At 40.8% G+C, this 6,812-nt stretch overlaps 1 non-coding gene across 1 annotated transcript; it reads right to left on the bottom strand.

The window, feature by feature from the left end:
• Positions 1-6,403: 6,403 nt before the first annotated feature.
• LOC142554874 (small nucleolar RNA R71) lies at positions 6,404-6,510 on the bottom strand. Its single transcript, XR_012822240.1, has one exon. It is a non-coding gene; the product is annotated as a small nucleolar RNA R71 (small nucleolar RNA).
• Positions 6,511-6,812: the final 302 nt, after the last annotated feature.

The following is a 6,812-nucleotide window of genomic DNA, read 5'->3' as shown; positions in this document are numbered from 1 at the left end:
TGGCACGTCGATGTAATGTATTTAAGATCAAGCTTTTACACGCAAGTTAGAGTTCAAGTATGTATGTTCTATTTTAAAGTGCATGTGATTTTATTACGTATTACTTGCTACTTCCAGTTTATACGTGTTGAGTCTTTAGACTCACTAGACTTGATCGATGCAGGTGAGGATGCATTTGAGGAGACTAGAGTTGGGGACCAAGGAGCTGGCTTGGACTGAGCAGGAGGCTAGACCCGAGGACCGCCCAATTTTAAGAATTTATGAAAGTTTTAAAACACTCCGATTTCATGTTTTCGATTATGAGTTTAAAACAAGTACTTTTAGTAAACATCATTTGAGACCTTTTGTTGCAACAATATTTGGGCGTGGACAATTTATTTTATCGAATTTTGAAGGTTCACTTCTTATTGAAGAAAATTTTTAGTTTTTCAGCAAATTTTAAATAGTTTAAAAGTATGGTACGTTACAGTATTGACTGTCGGGAACTCAAAAATATTACAGTAAAAAATAAGCATCCCTTGCCTCAAATCGATTAATTATTTGACGCATTGCGAGGATCCACAATATACTCCAAGATGGATCTTCGACAAGGATATTATCCACTAAGGATAAGGGAGGAAGACATCCCCAAGACAGCTTTCAACACCCAAAACGGACATTATGAGTTTGTGGTAATTCCATCCGGTCTGACTAATGCTCCCGCGAATTTTATGGACATGATGCATCGAGTTTTTCAAGGATTCCTATACAAGTTTGTCGTAATAATCATTGATGATATCTTGGTCTACTCTAAAAGCTAGAAGGAGCAATTACAACATTTGCGACTTGTCCTTCAAACTTTAAAGGACAATCAGTTATATTCAAAATTCAGCAAGTGTGAATTATGGATGGATAGGTAACTTCTCTCGGACATGTTGTATCGGGAAATGGACTCGAAGTGGATCTAGTTAAGATAGAAGCTATCACCCAGTGGAATCGACCTAAAAAATTTCACTAAGATGTGAAGTTTACTTGGATTAACAGGTTATTATAGAAGATTTATCAAGGATTTCTTACAAATAACGTGTCAGGGAAGTTTTAAAAATTAAATAAATTACTTACAACTTTTAAAAATTAAATAATTACTTACAATTGCCCCAATACTCGCACTACCCAATGAAGTAGATGGGTATGCAGTTTACACAGATGCTTCCAAAATAGGTTTCAGTAGTTTAAAGAAATTTCTTACAACTGCCCCAATACTCGCACTACCCATTGGAGTACATGTTTTAGTTTACACAGACTCTTATGCATCTAGAAATTTGAAAAAACCTGAGGTTAACTTCCCCACACATGATTTATAGTTGGGAGCTATAATATTTTTGTTATCCAGATAGTGGCATTATTTATATAGAGCGAATTTCGACATCTATACAGATGACAAGAGTCTGAATGTAACGATCATAGGCCATTAGACTGAACCAACATGGGCCTCGGCCCATAACCATGCACCACTACTGGTCATGGGTCATTTGGATGGTCCAGCATGGGCCTCGGCCCATGTTGGTTCAGCCTAATGGCTATGATCTTTACAAAAAAAGAAATTTCATGCATTAGGGTTTCTAGGTGCATTTCATGCTCGAACGACGAATGGAGACCGGAGAATTATCAGGAAAATTATTTTTGTTACACGATTAATTTTTATTAATTAATATAAGATTTTTTAAGGGTATTTTTTTTTTCAAAAATGGGATTTTATTGGATATTTTTCCCCGCAAGATTTTATTTTTAACGATACGTAAATTCTATCAAATCGGGAGATTTTTTGATGGTTCGCCTAATATTTTCTAAAGCTTTCCAACATGAAATATTTTTCGGGAGTGTGTTTGAATTTAATAGGTATCCTTTTAAGCTTATTGGGCTTAATACTCTATTTAAACTTCAAATTAACAAATTAGGGCCATTTAATTAATTTATTAACCATTTAAATATTATATAATTAGTCGTTAACCTAAACCTAATCCCTCCCCAACCAGTCGACACCCTTACCTATCAGAACACTCTCGGTTTCATCATTTCCAGCTGAAGGTTCCATCGGAAATCACTTGTTCTTGCAAGAAAATCCTCCCGGTGTCTCCCTCGCCTCGTTCTTGTTCTTCAAACATCATCAGGCACGCTTTGTAAAATCATTTTTGCATCATCATCGTTTATATTGCTGATTTATATGTATTTTTGCATGTAAACTCTCGATCCAAGCCTTTGCATGAAGGATTATCAAATTTTCATGTGTATCTTGCATTTTTAGGATTGATGCTCACTTTTTTTTCCTGATTTTGTGCATGGGGCTGCGCCTTAGGGTTGTTAAGAGACTGATAAGGATGTCGTGGTGTGGTTTTGGTAGCAAAACTGGTCGTTGTTGCTGTTAGTGGAAGGGACGAGGGGTCGAAGCGTGGAGGGGCTCGGGTTTTGGGTAGATCGAGGGTAAGGGGGAAGCCGTTGGTGCCAGGGTGAGCCCAGGCGGTGGACCTATTTCTGATGGGTCCAAACCATGACCTGGGAGGGCCCTAGCACTGCTGATCTGAACCTTGGAGCAGCACAAGCGAACTGAATGCAAAGGAGCGCGGGTTAGGCGATTCGGCTCCTAGCGTGGATGCTTAGCGCGCAGGTTGCATGGGGATGGTGTGTAACGCCCCAGATTCGACGACTGTCCTCACTGTATCAAGACGAGTCTTTCCAGCGTGCTTATGTCCTCACTCACACGCACCCTGGGAAACTTCCCAGGAGGTCACCCATCCCAAAATTGCCCCAAGTCAAGCACGCTTAACTTTGGAGTTCTTATGTGATGAGCTACCGAAAAGAAGATGCACCTTCGTGATATGAGTAGTACAAATCAAATCTTTTAAGCCCTCTTCAACTGTACAGTCCATTACATTGAACAGTCTCGGAATCCCTCTCATTCCCGTGTGGGTTCGGTTCATTCATGTTCCCTTCACCTAGAAGCCTGCCAGGAGCCGCTCATTGTCCGTGCAACTACTGATGGCACCGGCGATCACCCCCCGCCCTCTTCGGCCCCGGGCCTCACATGCCCACCAGCTTCCGCTTGGTTCGTCCCCGAACCACACCGTACTAAGAGAGGTCGGCTCTGATACCACTTGTAACGCCCCAGATTCGACGACTGTCCTCACTGTATCAAGACGAGTCTTTCCAGCGTGCTTATGTCCTCACTCACACGCACCCTGGGAAACTTCCCAGGAGGTCACCCATCCCAAAATTGCCCCAAGTCAAGCACGCTTAACTTTGGAGTTCTTATGTGATGAGCTACCGAAAAGAAGATGCACCTTCGTGATATGAGTAGTACAAATCAAATCTTTTAAGCCCTCTTCAACTGTACAGTCCATTACATTGAACAGTCTCGGAATCCCTCTCATTCCCGTGTGGGTTCGGTTCATTCATGTTCCCTTCACCTAGAAGCCTGCCAGGAGCCGCTCATTGTCCGTGCAACTACTGATGGCACCGGCGATCACCCCCCGCCCTCTTCGGCCCCGGGCCTCACATGGTGGCTTGGTTCTGATAGGCTCCTTAGGATCTATTATAGGTCCTTGGTAGGCTGGTTCAGGGCTGGTGCCGTCGGGGTAGGATAGGGACGTGAGTTTTGGGAAGAAGAGGGTAATAGGGGGCAAATAAGGAAGGGCCGAAAATTTGGGTTATTTCTGGAATCATCAGCCGAGGGATTGGGGGCCTGAGGTTGATGTTTTAGGAACATTATAGTGTTTTTAAGGTGCAATAAAAAGTTGGGAAAGTTTTTGTTAAGTTTCGGTTAGATTCGGGTTAAAACCGGGACCCCGGTCCAAGTTTTAAAACGAATCGATTAAGTTTTGAGGGCTCGAGTTTACATCTAGAAATGCTTTTAAATATGTTTTGGGATATTTTAAAGAGTTTGGTAAGGTTCGGGTCAATTTTAAAGGTCCAAGGTTAAAACGGAAATTTTTGGGTTTCTAGGGGAAAAATGGTCATTTTGGCACCCGGGGTAAGATTTTGGTCATGGCAGCGCCCTGAGCACAAATTTATGATATTTAAAATATTTATGCATCATGTTTACAATTTATACGCAATTACGATAAATCCGGTGCATGCTTGGTTTAAAGGAAACATTACGTATATGCATGCTTTTATTTAAGTGATGAATATGATGACACATTTTGAAGGAAGTGATTTATTTGTGACTAACACGATGACATGTAAGCCCGGGATTCAGTGGGCGGGTAATGCTGTCGTTGATGATCCTCGTCGCTGGGTACCACGGTTACACGTAGATGGATCCATCGACTGACATGATGATACGAAAGTCATATCTAATGAATGGAATTCAAATTAAGAAATTTAACACGTATATGCTGATACGATGATACATGCCATGATTATTACCATGTTTTGACAGGACACCTTTACGTATAGATTTTACTGCATACATGAAATGTATGTTGATTATGCTATTTTTTTCACTGATGTGTGCTACGTATATTATTCTTATACTTCATATCGATTGTTAGTCTTTTGGGCGGAATTACGCGCTTTTTGTTGTTTTTGGTGTGATTGCAGGTAGCTAGGTGCGGCCACGACATGGGCGTGAAAAATGAACCAAAATGGCGCTTAGTAGAAGAGATGTGAGCCAAGCATGCGCAACTAGGACAGAAAGATTGGCGCATATGCGCCCTCAAAGCCGCGCATATACAGTGAGACTCGCGCATATGCGCGAGCAATGCCCCAAGAAGTGAAATACCGAGAGCAGCGCGCATATGCGCCGCTCATAGCGGCGCATATGCGCGCGGCGCGTACATTCAGAAATAAATAGGCTTCGGCGTGTTCTTTTTAGGGGTTCCGAAATATTTTTTGCACAGCCGTCACACCACTCGAGAGAAAGGAGAAAAGTGAGAGCGCACGGATCACGGGACGCGAAGAACGGAGATAAAAGACGGTGAATCCGGACACGGAGAAGCATTTTCATCTCTCGCCAACACGTTCTTGATTCGGTTTCTTACTTTTACGTTTTTAATGATTACAAACAGGTTTTGTGGTGATTTAAATTAGAGCATGAACTAATTTTATTTTCTAGAGATTGATGTAGTCGTGGTTGAACCTATGTGAACGACGATTTGAATTTTCATTGAATTATTTCATCGTGATTATTTGTGATTTCTTGTTTTAATGCTTTTGAATTACTGGCCATAATTCGATTGATTACATAATTGAAATCTAACACTCGACAGAGGGGATTGAAATTAGGACAGAAGAAATCACATCGTTAGATATTTATAACGTGCAAAAGACGTATAATTCTGACGAATCCTTAAAAGAACCTTGTTTACTTTTATTACGTGTTACGTGATTTTGAATAGACATATTAAAATCAGTAATAGGTAGTACATTTCTATTTAACACTCGACAGAGGGAATAGAAAATATTGTGAGTTCTTTGTTAATAAACATGGTGCAATTTAATTAAATGTTAGTCAATGTTAATTTAGCATAGGGGAGACTCGACGAAATCATATCTCTAGATTTATTTCCTCAGTGAATTTTCTGATGCATGCTAGAATTACAGGAATTGTTATTTTATTTGAATTGATTTTAAACCAACTATTTGATTCGTTTAAATAAAGTTGAGCTATGTCAATGGCGGTAATTAATATACAGTTTTAAATATTTACTCTTCGTGGGATCGATATCTGTACTCTAACCAGTACTAAAACTTGACACCGTATACTTGCGGTAGTGAAAATACCATCAACAAGTTTTTGGCGCCGTTGCCGGGGAGTAAACTATTTAATTGCATATTGATATCATTACTAATTAGTCTTTACTTTAATTTAGACTTTATTTTAGTTACTTTGTTAATCTATAATCTTTTTGTTTTGCAGTGCATGCGAAGATTTCAAAATCCCGACTTGCTAATTTTTGATCCGGAAATCGAAAGAACTGCCAGGAGATTAAGAAAAGCAAGGAGAGACGAAATTAAAGCGATGGCTGAAAACAGAGATAATCAGAATGAGCTCCCAAGAGAGGTGCCAATCCGGGAACATTTCCGCCCAGTCATAAACGCTCACTACTCTGGAATAGCTCGTGGAACTATTGCTGCTAATAATTTCGAGCTAAAGCCCGCACTCATCAACATGGTTCAACAGAACCAATTTGGAGGAGCAGCCACCGCAGATCCCCATCTTCACCTCAGAACATTTCTGTAGATCACGGATACGGTAAAAATTAACGGTGTTTCTGACGAAATTATTCGATTGCGCCTGTTTCCGTTTTCTCTCAGGGATCATGCTAGGAGCTGGCACCAATCTCTACCGCTGGGAAGTGTTACTACTTGGGCAGATTTGGTTACGAATTTTCTGTCAAAGTACTTCCCTCCTGCTAAATCTGCTCAGCTGAAAATAGATATCACCAACTTCAGGCAGAGAGAATTTGAAGTATTGTATGAGGCATGGGAGCGATACAAGGAATTACTCAGGAAGTGCCCGAATCATGGCTATGCAGATTGGGTGCAGATTGAGTTATTTTACAATGGTTTAGATGGGCCAACTAGAGGGAATGTGGATGCAGCCGCCGGAGGTACTATTTTTTCTAAAACACCTGATGAGGCCTATGATTTGCTTGAACAGATGACCATCAACAGTTATCAGTGGCCGAGTGAAAGATCTGGATCAAGGAAACCTGCTGGAGTGTATGCTGTAGACCCGATCACATCACTTACTGCACAGGTTTCGGCATTGATCGCACAGATTGCAGCAATGAACAAGCCAGGCCAATCTACGTCTGATGTAGCATTGGTGA

Source organism: Primulina tabacum, chromosome 8 (genome assembly GCF_025594145.1).
Source record: "Primulina tabacum isolate GXHZ01 chromosome 8, ASM2559414v2, whole genome shotgun sequence".
Taxonomy (NCBI): domain Eukaryota; kingdom Viridiplantae; phylum Streptophyta; class Magnoliopsida; order Lamiales; family Gesneriaceae; genus Primulina; species Primulina tabacum.
Note: the sequence above shows the minus strand (reverse complement) of the source record. Positions and strands in the feature narration are given on the sequence as shown.